The sequence below is a fragment of the Oryctolagus cuniculus genome, chromosome X (genome assembly GCF_051225735.1).
Source record: "Oryctolagus cuniculus isolate XC-2025 breed Fujian yellow rabbit chromosome X, ASM5122573v1, whole genome shotgun sequence".
NCBI lineage: Eukaryota > Metazoa > Chordata > Mammalia > Lagomorpha > Leporidae > Oryctolagus > Oryctolagus cuniculus.
In genome coordinates, this window is record NC_142888.1 from 3362241 (window position 1) to 3377123 (window position 14883).

General features: G+C 42.5%; 1 protein-coding gene and 1 pseudogene across 2 annotated transcripts in view; both read left to right on the forward strand.

Annotated features, from left to right (window-relative positions):
• Nucleotides 1-14883, forward strand: part of NHS (NHS actin remodeling regulator) — a 379159-nt gene that overhangs the window by 91023 nt on the left and 273253 nt on the right. The gene's annotated exons all lie outside the window — the stretch shown is intronic.
• LOC149119532 (large ribosomal subunit protein eL33 pseudogene) lies at nucleotides 10371-11052 on the forward strand (annotated as a pseudogene).

Sequence of the window (14883 nt, forward strand, 5' to 3'; positions counted from 1 at the left end):
GGTAAACACATGAGCAAATGGATCAAAGAATAATGCCATTAGATCAAAGAAAGGATTAGGGGGTTATGGTCATGGATTTCCTGGGGTGTCATTTATTCTTTCATTTTCTCTTCCTGTACCATCCCAAGTAATATTAAACTGATTTCTGTTTTCCTGTAAATCCCAGCTCACAGTTTACAGCTCTTGCTTGATGTGGCAGTTTAACCCCTTCTTAAATGCCACAATGTTGCTACTAGAGTGCCCTTGAAGTACAAATTGTAGGTGGTGTTCATTTTGTTGCCATGGCAGGCAAAATGGAACTCTTCATAGAAATTCATGGTGATATTTTCAGGCAAGCAAGCAGCCTCTTCCTGAGTGTGGAAGGAGTTGATAATTTACAGAGCAGATGTGACATGCGTTTTGTTACCTGTCATCTCAGCCTGCCAGATACCAGAATAGACTCCGTGTCTTTTTGAGGTGGGCAGGCTGAGAATATCTTGATTTGTATAAAATGTGGACTCCCCACACCAGAGAGGTCTTACTACTAAATTATAAAATAAAGTCAATTGTTAACTCAGAAGAGTTTGGGGCATTTGTTTATAAAAACGTGCCCATTGCAAGTCCTCTGGGCCAATTTAGATAACGGAAATGGCAAATAATTGTCTGTGTACCTGGGATCTCAGGACAAGGGAGAGAGGAAAAAAGAATTGAGCTGCTATATTTTAATCCAATCCTCTTCAGTTCCATGTTGGAGATCAATAAACTGAAAACAAGCGAATGCTCCAGAGAAGAGAACCACTTGCAGCTGGCAGAAGAACCCCACCATTGAAACTGGTAATGCCATTTTAATGAGGCTAACCCTGAATGAGCGCTGCATTAAGACCTTCTCCTTGGTGCCTTGGGTAGCTGTGAGAGAGAATGTGTTCCCTTGTGTACTTTGCCAAAGCCCACCAGCTGCTACCTTGCAGGAGAGTTACATCTGAGTCACTGGTTTCCAAAAGGGTGACAAGTAGGCTGTGTGTGGCTGAATGAGAAGGGACTGTCTTTCCTTGATCCTGCCAGCTTGGGCCTGGACTCAAGCCATTGCAGCAATGGCCTTGATTTGTAAAAGAGTTGGCTGTTTCAAGTTGTTGTGAAGGCAGACTGAAGGAGGAAGGAAAAACCAAACAGCGTGGAAGAAGAAAGTTCTACAAGCTGACTGAGGTTATGAGGCTCAGAAGGACTGTTTTCTTGACCTCAGTTCTCAGCTTAACACTTAACAAGATGATAGTGTCTTGCCCTTGAGGGGATCAGTTTTAGATGGTAATATTGATGATAGAGGTAGTGATGACAATGATAAAGCTGATAAAACAGGTGAACATTTAACAGTCCTTTTCTATGTATCAGACATTGTTCTAAGTGTATTATATAAATGAGTCTAATTAGTCTCCACTCCAACCCTCTGATTGGGTTCTGCTATTATCCTCATTTTAGAGGTGGGGAAGTAGAAGCACAGAGAGGTTAAGTAACTCACCGCAGGAATGACAGCCAGCAAACTAGGATTCAGGGTTGGAGAATGGCGTGTTTAACTTAGAGAGAGATCACAGAAAAGGATGCACTGGGACTTAGATGAGAACATGGAGGGCATTGTGTACAGAGAAACCTCACACTCTCTCCTTTGTGCTCTTTCAATGCTTATTGACTCATTGATTTTTGGTCATGCACAGAAATGTACAACAAAGACTTGAAACTCTGTTACATACAATTTATTTAAGAAATGCTACATTTGTATTCATTCAGTCATTCAATAAACATGCCATTGACTATCTATTACATGTTAGGCATTAGGTGTTACAACAAGAAAAATGAATATGATGTGATTTATGCATATAGAAAAAGGTGAATGTGTAGGACTATATGCATCTGCACAGATATCACTTCAGCCCAGTCTCTCTTCTCAGTTCCCCTCACTTGCTGTCTAGGTCTTTCCATTTTAATGTGATGTAATAGTTTTGTTTGGGTATGCACATGTGTTTTATGTCCAGCAGTTGATTATAAGCTGTTTGAGGCAAGATCCACTTGCTATTCATTTGTTATTGTTATTTCTGGCCCCTAGAGCAGTGCTACTCCATGTTCGGTGAATGGGCTGGTAGCATAAGCATCATCTGGGAGCTTATTAGAAATGCTAAATCTGGACCCTACTCCCAGGCCCACCACATTATAGCTTTGGGGATGGAGACCAGGAATTTGTGTTTTAGCTTTTCTCCAGGTGATCCCAATACATGTTCAAGTTGGAGAAGCACCAAGGGTTGCAACCCAGGTTCTGTTACATGTGGGTGCTCAATAAAATCATCTTTAAATGATTGCACACTTAAGTTACTGACAGTGAATAGGGGAAGTGGGCTGGTCTTCCTACGTCTGGGCATGACTCCAGCTATCCATTTAGCCAAATCTGAGGAGACTGTGAGGAGGTGGACTCGTATTTCTTTTCCTTCTCAAAAAAAAAAAAAAAAATTGGGATGGATGCATTTAAATGGCTGGGCAGATAGTCTCCCTGAACATCAGTGTGGGAAATGTGGAGCAATAGAGTGTGTGACCTGATGGGAACTGAGTGAAAGGCCAGGAGATAAAGCAGGGTGGAGTGATGAGTTCACAGAAGGTCTGAGAACTCCACGCAGATGGTTTGGGGCAAGATGCAAAAGCCGCAAGTTTACAAGAATTGTATGCTTGGGACTCTTGTCTGTTCCAGGGACTTGTTACAAATGAAACCCTCCCTGTTTCTGCCTTTGTGGCAGAACTTGCCATAAATCTATTTCAGATTGGTGTTTTTTCTTTTCCATCTGATTTTCCTTTTAGTCTTTCCTTAACTCATCCCTCTGTATCCAGCTCCTTCTGTTTTTCTGCCCAAGTAGGTATCATTGTGCAGACTCTGATCAGGGTTAAAGCTGCCCTGTGGCATGACATTTGTCAAGGACAGGGATGTGTGGGCTTCTGTGTGAGTAATCAGCAGCTGTTTTTGGAGTCATGGATTTAAGGAATCTCCCTCCCTTGATAGTGTGATCATTCCCCCCTTTCGACAGCCCCACTCCCCCCACCAAAAAAAAAAACTTGCATAAGAGCAGTTGGCTCAATATAATAAAATACAACTTGGCACTCTGAGCTACATAAACAAGAGGCATTTAATAGACTGTGTAGAGTTTTGGCAGTGGGAGGGACAGTAGCAGCCAAGGAGACACATATGGCTGGCTTAGCAGCATCCTGGACTCATGGGAAGAGGATCCCAGCTTTAGATCCCTGAGGGGAGGAGGTGGGGTGAACAGGGGTTAGAAAGATGAGGGTGATTCAGCATCCAGGGGACACCGCTAGGCCCTGGTTTCCTCTACTATGATACTTTTTTTTTTTTTAAATAAACACTTATATGGTGCTTATTCTGAGCCAGGCTCTGATCTGTTCAGCCCTTTATGTTTTTCAAATCCATTTCATTAAGGTCTGATTTACAGACAATACAACTTACCTCTTGTGCCCATTGACAGTTAATCTCCAGTCCCACCCCCATCCCCAGGCAACCATTAATCTACTTTCTGTCCCTATGAATTTGCCTGTTTCTGGATACTTTATATAAATGAAATCTGATAATATGTGCTCTTTCGTGACTAGACTCTTTCACCAAGCATAATGTCTCTGACCTTTGCTGCTTTTGTTGCCAAATGGTGTCCCGCTGTTTTACATTTCTTACCTCAGTTCATTGTGTATCAGCTCCTGGGGTGGCTGCTGCTTTTATTACCAGCTACAGATGAGGAAACTGAGGCACTGTTACTAACCTGAAGGGTAATGATTCATACCCAAGGAGTCTGACCTCAGAGTTTCTGCTCTTGGATCCTTTCTACTATACTGCCTTTTCATGACTATAAAATTCATATTCATTTCTAACTAAATAATGGTCAGTGAGTTTCTAAAATCATATGGTTTAATTTTGTGCAATCTGATAGCATTTTCCTGAATGCCTAATTTGTACTTAGGTGCTGTGAGGGATTGGGACTAGTTCCTACCTTCAAACAATTTAGCATTTTCTTTGGAAGACAAGACTCAGATGTATACTCAGAAAATCCACAGGACAATGACGTCAGTAAGACAAACTGAGGACAATTTTTCAGGGGAGGTAACCTTGAGCTATGTCTAGCTCCTTAGCCTAATCAATCCCAAATTCCATGAGTGGAAGCTTGGGGTCATTTAGTGCCTGCCCTCTGTCTTAATGTCTCTTCCACCCACAAAGTTTTCCTCTTGCTAGGTTCCAACTTGGAGATGCCATCTGTGTGTCTATGATTAGACCAAGAAGCTTGTACTCAGAAGCTGTTTTTAATAGAAATGTCTTAAGGGGAGGTTGCTCTCTTTAGAAAAACTGGTTAGCCAGGGCTCAGAATGCTTAGGGGGTGTGTGTGAGTGTGTGTTTATTTAAAATGCCTCACAGCATCCAATTCTGGGGCTGGTCAGAAAAGCCTAGAACTATATCTTAACTCTAGAGTGCTGATTTCAGTTAGCTTGTGCTGTGTAACAAAGTACCCGAAAACTCAATAGCTTAAAACAGCAATTATTTATTTGACTGACAATTCCATGGATAATCTGGGCAATTCTGCTCTGGACTGGTTCAGCTAACTTCTCTTGGGCTCATGTGTACATGTCTAGCCGTCAGGCAGATTGGCTTGTGGCTGGGCCCCAAGTCTGGCTGTTGACAGTCTATTACAGTAATGGTATTGGCTAGGGTGCCTTCATTCTCTTCCTTGTGGACTCTTATCTTCCAGAAAGATAGCTTGGCCTTATTCACAAGGAAGACACAATTTCCAATAGCAGCAACAGAGGACTACCCCCAGTTCCCAAGCATTTTTCCAAGCCTCTGCTTGAGTCATGTTTACTAATGGTCCAGTAGCTCAAGCAAATCATATGGCTAGCTCAGATTCAAAGAGTGGAGGAAAGACAGCCAATATCTACTAAGTGCTTACACTGTACAGGTACAGTTCTAAGATATACACACACACACACACACACACACACATATATATATATATATCCATCTGCACCATACCACAGTCCTGATCTGGGTGTTGAAAATTTCCTATTTTTGAGAGGAAGACTTGAGTCTCTAAGAAGTTAAATAACTTGCCTGAAGTCACATAGCTTATAAGACTTGGCCTTGGATTCTCACCCACACAGGCTGGCCCAGGAACTATAGACTCTTACTTATTTTGAGCTTAGCAAAATATGAAGTATCATTGAATTATATAGTAATGACTAATATATACTGACATTAATTGAAGACTTAGCATGTGCCTGGTACTGTTTCAGCACTTTGCATATATTGTGGCATTTCATTCTTATGGCAATCTGATCTATGAAGGATGGCTTTTATCCCCACTTTACAGATGAGAAAACCAAGGATCCAAGGAATAGGTTATATGTTTAAGGTGGGCAAGCAAAGATTGAAATGCAGGTCTGAAGAGTCCACACTCTTATTTAATCTGTGTCATCATGTCACTTACCCAATGTTTATTTCACAGTCCCAATTTACAGGTGTAGGAGAATGGGATCTGAGAGCTCTCCAGAACATAGACAATGATAATAAAGGAAAAGGCAAAGGGCATGGAGAGGGGCAACTAGTTGTCAGAAGGCCCACGTATTTGGCAGCTGAGTTCATCAGTTTCTTGTGTGCTGCCTGTGATGGAGGCAGCAATGCACTGCCCCTACCCCAGGGGCCACTGATCACATGAGCCATGCTACACGAATGGCACACACACTGGTGCAGCGTGGTGTCCTTGCCATGCGCCCATGCTCACCCATCTGGTTCTTGACCCTACAGATATTAATGAAGCAAATAAAATAGACTTAAGTAAAAAAAAATCTGACAAGAGCTTATAAGTTCACTGTCACTGGACAATGAAGGCAGATTCAAAAGGTCTAGTTTACCAAAAGTACAATAACTCAAAGTGCAGAGGTCTGGAAGTTTTGGTGTAGGGACAAATTGCCTGTACAAAGCTCCATAGTTCCTGAGGAGGTCCCTGTCTTACTGTTTGGTATAATAGTTGTTTTGTAGAGAGAGGGATGAGATGCCAGTAAAACTGACATTCCAGGGCTGCCATGGCAGCCTCAGGACTCTGATTTCATCTCAGAGTTTTGCTTCTTGGTTTCTATAGGATTGATCAGGGATCAAGGTGGTGCCCCTAGACCATTTAAGACTTGTTAAAGAGCAAGACTCGGGCAGCTATCTGACTCAAGAGGGTGACGAGTTCACCTCTGGGTGCGTTTGGCCTGGTCTTCAGTGTGAAGGGTCCGTGTGTGACAGTAAGAAGCCACAGCTAGTAAATCTGTCCTAGACCAAGCAGTGTCCTAAAATGAGTCCCTACTGCCACAGAATGAAGTGATGGAAAAGGACTCCAATTTCTGAAGTGTTCTTGAGTTCAGTTAATAAGAGGACAACAAAGATGATGTGAGATGTGATTCTCCCAAATTTTTAGGTTGGTGTGAGAACAACCTGGAAGATGCCAGTTTGATATTTCACTGGAAAATGCCCCACCAGTGTGCAGGGAGGTTAGGTAATGTACCAAAACACTTTTAGGTAGAAGGACTGTGTTCTAGTGTTCCACAGCACAGTGGGGTGACTGTAGGTCACAACAACCCCTTTTAGATTCATGAATAAATAGAAGATGGGACCTCAAAGGCTCCAAACATAAAGTAACAGTAAGGAGATGGAGACATTAATTTTTATGATTTGATCATTCCATGTATGTATATATATTTATTAGAATATCACACTGTACCCCATAAATTTGTATTATTATTATTATTATTATTATTTGTTATATATTCAGGAACCTGGGTTGTAGAGCAGCAGGTTAGGCTGCCACTTGCAATACCAGCATCTCATATCAGAATGCTTGTTCAAGTCTTGGTTGCTTCACTTCAAATCCAGCCTCCTGCTAATGTGCCTGGGAAGGCAGTGGAAGATGGCCTAAGTACTTGGGTCCCTGCACCCATGTGGGAGACCAGGATGGAAAGAGTTCTTGGCTCCTGGTTTTTGCCTGGCCCAGACTTAACTGTTAGCCGTTCGGGGAGTGAACCAGCAGATGAAAGCTTGCTCTCTTTCTTTCTCTCTCTCTCAAATAAATGAATAAATCTTTTAAATCTCTATGCAACCCTGTGCTATGTAAAAAATAAGTTAAAATTATTTTTTAAAATGTCCCACTCTTGTACTCAATTAAAACTGTCATATTCCCTTTGTCCCATCATTGTCCTCCCTTACTTTATGGGAAATTTCAGAGACATTGTGAGCAGAACATGTCAAGCTCCCATGTATGACAGGGTCTTGTTATTAGACCAGAGGCAGCCAGGTCATGGCGTAGTGAGCATGTGCAGGTAGCGAAGCTTGAGAAAGTTTATAGTGAGGGAGAGCCAGTTGCGTAGAAACACCAGCCTGCCGAAATGAGATGGGCATGGTGTCTGATGCTCTAGCTGGTGATGTGTGCACCCTGGCACTATGCCTGTAAAATGCCTTAAATTCCTGGAAGGGAAGATGCAGAACAGAAGATGGGAACTTGTAACCAGATTGTGAGAGCATTCCCTGCGGCCAGCATGTTGTTGATGCAGATATGCATTGTTAGTGGGGCTGGGATTGCCGTTGAGGGCAGAAGGGAGACGCATGTTACAAGGTTAGGCCTTTTGAGTGCTTACAATTGTGGATTGTAGGTGCCTGGGGTGCTGAGTTTGACCAGAACTCAGGAGCTTTGGGATGGTTTGGGGAGAGTGCAATGATACTGTGGGGTGAATAAATGATGCAGTTGGCTTCTTGGTTCATCAAAGTCTTAGTGAATGCCCCAGAGCAAAAAATATGGAAGAAATTAAAGCAGCACTAAGGAGGCCTCGACTGAAATTTCTTTTCTGTGTGTCATATGTGGTCAAGACAGCATAAAAGGAAAGGGCCCTTATTGCCCTGTTGGTGCAGGGCTCAGATGGGAGTGAGGTTGTTCTTTGTTAATGCTTGTAATGGTATTTGTGGAAGGGAGTGGAAAAAAATGAAATTCCCTCTGGCTAATTTCTCAGATTGCTGGAGTAGTAGATGAGGGGGCAAGGGGTTGCGTGCCTCTCAGAAGAATCTGCTTTTCCATGAGAAAGAAAATTGCTCCTTGCACACGAAAACTTGAGTCTAGGTGAGTGTTTGCTCTCTCTGAGACCACACTGTTTCTGTTTTTCACATTTGCATACTTGTGTGTGTGTGGCAGTTACTGCCTTGCTTACTTTGAAGGCCTCAAATCTGGCACTGTGTGGTTCTAGTTTATCACATATGAAGCCCAACATGCCCAGAGCTGTTTTGTAGTCTTCCCGAGAGGGGCTCAATCTCGCAGTGTGCTCACCCTGCAACGATCCCCGCTCCCAGCTCCCAGGGCAGCGGCAGTCCTCTAGTCTGCTCTTTCCTCTCTGGCCTGCCTCTGTTTTCATAACGCAATTTGAATGTCTGGCCTATGGTGATTCACTGTGACACTGGGTGTCTAAGTGCATCCTGCAAAACGATGTGCATCTGTGTGCGTGTGTCTTCCTACAGGTACAAACAGCACAGATGTGGTTACTGAGGTGGGCAGGGGAAATCAGACATTTGGTCTGGAACCAAAGGAAGTTTTGCTCTCTTGCCCTGGCAGGCATCATGCAAGCAAGTATTTACCTCATTGACCGGGAGAGTTGCAGTGGGGCAGGCAGGAAGGCGGGGCTGCAGAGAGGGAGATAGAGATGCCATATGGAAGTGGTTGGAAAACAGATGGGAGAAGTCTGGAAAAATCCAATTTGTTGTTCTCAGGTGTTTTAAGGAATGTCTCCATATTAGGGCATTAGAGAGAATTTCAGTGCTTAAGACAGGTTAGAATTTGATGGTACAAGGCAACTTCCCAGATAGACTTGATGTATAACTAAGTGTGGAGCAATGATGTTGAATTAGTAGCTGATCAATAAATGGAGAGGCTAGGCCTATTTATTAGGTAAGGTTTGAGTGGAAGGAATTGGTCAGAGTTGGGGCAGTCAAGTATCTCTTGGTGGAAAGAAAAGTCTGAAAATGATCTTACTGTAATCTTGTCAACAATAGAATAGAAGAGCAGAACAGAAAGTTCTTGCTGGAGGCTTGATGAATCCTGTTGCGTCACTGGGGCAGATGCTGCTGCCAGGAGTTCTGCTATCTAGTGTCAGATGCCTTTTCATTATCATCTCAGAGGGAATTTTTGATGTAGTCTGAAAACAATGACCTTGCCACCCTGGGCAAGGCACACATACGACATTTATACAATTGACTGCACTTTTGAGAGGTGACAGAATCTTGTTTTATGTGTTGATTTCATGGGGTGAAAACCTAGATACTCACTTCATAGATTCCTTTTGGGGACTTTTATTGAAGAAAGTCAGATTTGAAAACAATCACACATAAGCTCTGGATGTTCACATGAGCCAGCTGTTGATATACACAAACAGTTGGTGGTGGCTCCACGCGGAGTAAAAGATTCCTTTTTATTGGCTTCTGTGCTCAGCTCCTGACTCGGGGTGTGAGAGCTTAGAAGGCCCTGGAGTTGCTGCAGGCTCCTGGACCCCAGACATGGCAAGATGAAGAGAATGCTCCTGGATCTCTAGCTGTACTCCTAAGCCAGTGTTCTTTCTGTTCTATTTGTTTTCCTAGTTTATCTTGTCCTGTACCTTATCGCCTTAGTGTTCCTAATTAATGAAGATTGAAGTTCCCTTTACTCTGGTTTAAATTTCAAAGGAAGTCATGGAAATGTACCTCTGTTTACTATGGGAGACATACCTAGTTTTCCCAAACTGCTGCACTTTCCTTTCAGTGACAAACACAGTGTCTTGCTTCTTAGTTTCATTGCAAGCTAAACAGATGAATTTAATAAGGTTTCCTGTTGTGACTGTTGGGCAGGTTGAATTCTTAGGGATGGAGAGCAGGGAGGGATATCATCAACTTCTCTCATGATGAAAATTGGTTTTTTAGTTGACAGTAGTTTAGTTAACCATTCTTCCAAATTACAGTTTTGCCAATTATAATTAAATGTATTTTTAGAACCTGAATTTTCTCACTTAAAGTTATTCCTGTAGATATAGTTTTCAAAATTAAATGATCATTTCACTAATTACTCAGTTGGCTCTTAACCCAATAATTGGATAGCTTAGCTTTCAATGGAGGAAGCCAACAAACACAACAAAATTACATAAAGATATACAGATTTTTTTCTTAACCAGACATATTTCTGTAAGATCTGATTATCAGATCTGTGGTATATAAGTGGAACTGAGATAAAACATTGAAATAAAAGGTATTGATAGCTCTTTCTGCCATCTTGGAGCCTGTGGAGGCCTGCTGAGAACAGGACTTCTAAAAGGGAGCTATGTCTGGGAGACTGTGATGCAAGGCCATTTTTGCTAGCTGTAAGTGGGTTCTTTGGAACTAAAGGGAACACATAGGGCTGGTGCTGTGGCGCAGTAGGTTAATCCTCCACCTGTGGCACCGGCATCCCATATGGGTGCTGGTTCTAGTCCTGGCTGCTCCTCTTCCGATCCAGCTCTCTGCTATGGCCTGGGAAAGCAGTAGAAGATAGCCCAAGTCCTTGGGCCCCTGCACCCACGTGGGAGACCAGGAAGAATCTCCTGGCTCCTGTCTTCACTTCAGCACAGCTGCATTGTGGGCATTTGAGGAGTGAACCAGTGAATGGAAGACCTCTCTCTCTGTCTCTGTCTCTCTCACTGTCTTTAACTCAACCTCTCGAATAAATAAATAAAATCTTAAAAAAAAATAAAGGGAACACATAGCACTTCTTAAAATTGAAGGTGTTTATGCTAACCAAGATGAAACCAAATTCTACTTGGGCAAGAGATGAGCTTATGTGTACAAAGCAAAGAATAACACAGTGACTCCTGTAGCAAATATAATAAAACCAGAGTAACCTGGGGACAGGTAACTCATACTCATGGAAACAGTGACATGGTTTGTGCAACTTTCCCTCAAAGGCCATTGGACACAGACTCTGTGTGATACTGTACCCTTCAAGGTTTTCAACTCTTAAAAAGTAAAATAAAAAATGGATTTGTTCTATTATATTTTTAAAAATTAATAAATTTATTTGAAAGGCAGAGTTACAGTGAGAGAAGGAGAGACAGAGATCTTTCATCTGCTGGTTCACTTCCCAAATAATCTCAATGGCTGGGACTGGGCCAGGCCAAAGCCAAGAGCCTGGAACTCCATCTGGAATGTCCTATGTGAGTGGCAGTGGTCCAAGCACTGGGGCTGTCTTCTTCTGCCTTCCCAGGTACATTGGCAGTGGGCAGGATCAGAAGTGGTACAGCTGGGACTTGAACTAGTGCTCATGTGGGATACTGGTTTACCAAGCAGTGGTTTAACCCACTGCGCCGTAATGTGGGCCCTTTCTCTTGTACCTTTTCTAAAAGGAATTGATAGGAGCCAAAGTTGTGATTTCATTAATTGGATATTTTTAAAAATTTAGTCAATTGAAAACATGTGAAATATACATAGTGATGCTTCATGAGGAAAAATTGTAGATTTTAAGACCTTAGTATAAATCATCATATTGATTTTTATCTCTGACCATACCTACTGCTACCCCAGGGATTTGGGGATGGGCTGTTTCTGCTTATATTATGAACTTATATAAATGGACTCATTGATCTACCATAATACAAGAAGGAAACAAAGTCTTGGAATTTCTAGACAGGACATGGAATCCTTATCATCTTCTCACCTACCACACCCACTGCTGGTTTTTCTTGTCATGCTATTTGCCAGTTTTTTTTTTTTCACAGTTTAATAGTTTATTAAGCTCTTTTTTTAAAAAAAAAAAACTTTTATTTAATGCATATAAATTTCCAAAGTACGACTTATGGATTACAATGGCTTCCCCCCCATACCGTCCCTCCCACCCACAACCCTCCCCTTTCCCACTCCCTCTCCCCTTCCATTCACATCAAGATTCATTTTCGATTCTCTTAATATACAGAAGATCAGCTTAGTATACATTAAGTATGGATTTCAACAGTTTGCTCCCACACAGAAACATAAAGTGAAAAATAATAGATGATTTTTTTAAATGATGATGAAATCAGAGCAGACCTATTGTCATGTTTAATCCCAGTGAGAGTCAAGTTGGGAATTGATAATTTCTTTTTTTTTTTTTTTACAGAGGATCAGTTTAGTATGCATTAAGTAAGGATTTCAACAGTTTGCACCCCCATAGAAACACAAAGTGAAATATATTGTTTGAGTACTCGTTATAGCATTAAATCTCAATGTACAGCACATTAAGGATAGAGATCCTACATGAGGAGTAAGTGCACAGTGACTCCTGTTGTTGACTTTACCAATTGACACTCCTGTCTATGGCATCAGTAATCTCCCTATGCTCCAGTCATGAGTTTCCAAGGCTATGGAAGCCCTCTGAGTTCTCCGACTCTTATCTTGTTTAGACAAGGTCATAGTCAAAGTGGAGGTTCTCTCCTCCCTTCAGAGAAAGGTACCTCCTTCTTTGATGACCTGTTCTTTCCACTGGGATCTCACTCGCAGAGATCTTTTGCCAGAGTGTCTTGGCTTTCCATGCCTGAAATACTCTCATGAGCTTTTCAGCCAGCTCCGAATGCCTTTAGGGCTGATTCTGAGGCCAGAGTGCTATTTAGGACATCTGCCATTAAGACAGGGAATGAGTTCATTATGACATTCAAAATAGGTCCCTTACTATCAGTCACAGTTTGTAAAGTATGTTAAGACCTTTCTTCTTCAGCTTGAGCTGTGAGTGTTTGGCACGTTCAGCCACAGACAGAGTATGCTGGAAGAAGGCACTGCCTCTCAATGTGGGGCTTGCTCTGGCTGTTCACTCTGAGCTCATCTTTGGAAGGAGTTGGGGAAGAGTAACATCCTGGCTGTGGGGTCACTTTGCTGTCAGAGAACAAGAAAACCGATGATTGCCCACAAAGCTCTTGTTACTATCACAGCCCAGTCTCACCAAGAGCTGTTTTTCAATACTCTTTTTAAATGGAAATGTAGCATACATGTTGAAAAGTGCATCAAAATGAACAGACAGCTGGTGAAATTTTACAAGTCTAAGACGGAGCAAGAACCAGCACCCCAGAAGCCTTCCCATCTCTACCCATCTCCACTGGCCCCAGGACAATCAGTCTTTTGACTTTTAACCTCATAGCTAATGTTCTTGCTTTTAAGCTTTTATAAATGGAATCAGACAGTATGTGCCCTTTTGCATATGGCCTCTTGCTCAATGTTATGTTGGTGAGAATCAGCCATGTGGCAGTGTATAGCAGGCTTTCATTCATCCAGGCTGTTACATTGGATTCCATTCTATGAATAGACCACAGTGAATCACTCCAGTCTGTTGCCCACTGGCGATTAGATATTTTCTGGTTTGGGGCTGTTGCTAACAGTGTTTCTGTGAACCTGCTTATAGGTGACTTTCAGAGGCGCTGTCCAGATTTCTGTTGGATATATATCCAACAGAGGAAATGGTGGCTCATTCAACAGGGACTGGAAATCTCTACCCCATCCTCTAAATGTGAAAGCAGTTAGGGGATTTTAAGACTAGAGCAGGCCCCGCAGTGCATGCATCTGGCCAGTGTTTTTCTGGTTCTGCCTTACTGTGTTCCAGGAGTTCCCGGCATCTTCAGTGAGGGGAGGGAGGAACTTGGGTGGGGCCCTGGGGCTCTGCCTTCAGCCAGAGCAGCATCCCTTTCATCTGCTTCGTGGAGAGACTTGGAACTGAGCACTGGAGGTTGTTTTGAAAATGAGTTCAGTAGTTTTTCTTTTTAAGGAGTCTGAAAACAGATGATTCTAGTTCCTTGTCCTGACTTGAGAAAGGGGACAGCACACACAGCACACCTTGGGAGGGCTCCGCTGCCTGGACAGTACTGGCATTTTATGGGTGCTGTGTCACTCGGTCCCCACAACAACCCTGTAAGGCATGCATGATCTCATCCCTACTTTACTGCGGGGGAAACTGAGGGGTAACACAGCTAAGTGACATTCCTGAGGACTCGAGCTGAATCCAGGCAGTCTGCCTCCAGGGCTTCCTGTCCCTCCTCCCCTCGCCCCCTTAGTTATTGAAACCAGAATACTCTACTCCCCCGCACTGCCCATTTCACAATCTCCCAGACTGTCAAGGGCCTACATGAACCATTATGGTGACAGTGGTTTATCTTTTTGGTCCAAGTTTTTGTTTCTGTAATGAAGCTGTTGCCCAGGACACCAAGGTATAATATAGCGACGGGCCCAAATAACAGTGGTCCCTCTCTACTCTTTTAAAGTGCATCCTTCATATTTTCACTTCCACACAATCACAGCAGATTGTCACCACAAACCTATGAGATAAATATGATGAATATTCCTAGCCCTTTTTTATCTTTCTGCCTGCTCAGATCTCCTTACACCCCCACTGCACTCTGTCTACCACTGATCCTTATGCCCAGAATTTTCTTCTAAGTTCTTCTCATGCCTTGTTTGCTCAGTTCCTTCAGAACTCTGCTCAAAGTCACCTAAGGAGAGATTTTTTTTGTATCCCTCTCTAAAACATCTCCATTATGTGATACTTCCCGATCTGCTTTGCTTTTCTTCAAGGCACATCTACTACCTGGTATGGGACATATTTATTGGTTTGGTTTGTTTTCTGTCAGTTGACAGACAAAGTAGGCTTCAGGTGGCCTTGGAGGGGGCAGCAGGTAGATCACTGTATATACTTGACACATCAATAGATATTTAGTAAATTTTTAATGAAACTGGTCTTGAAATTCAGAAAGTTCATAGCCAAGGAGGGAAGCTGGAAGCCATATTTAATGGAAGAAACTTGTAGGTGCCAATATCTCTTTATATTTCCAATATTACTTATTTTT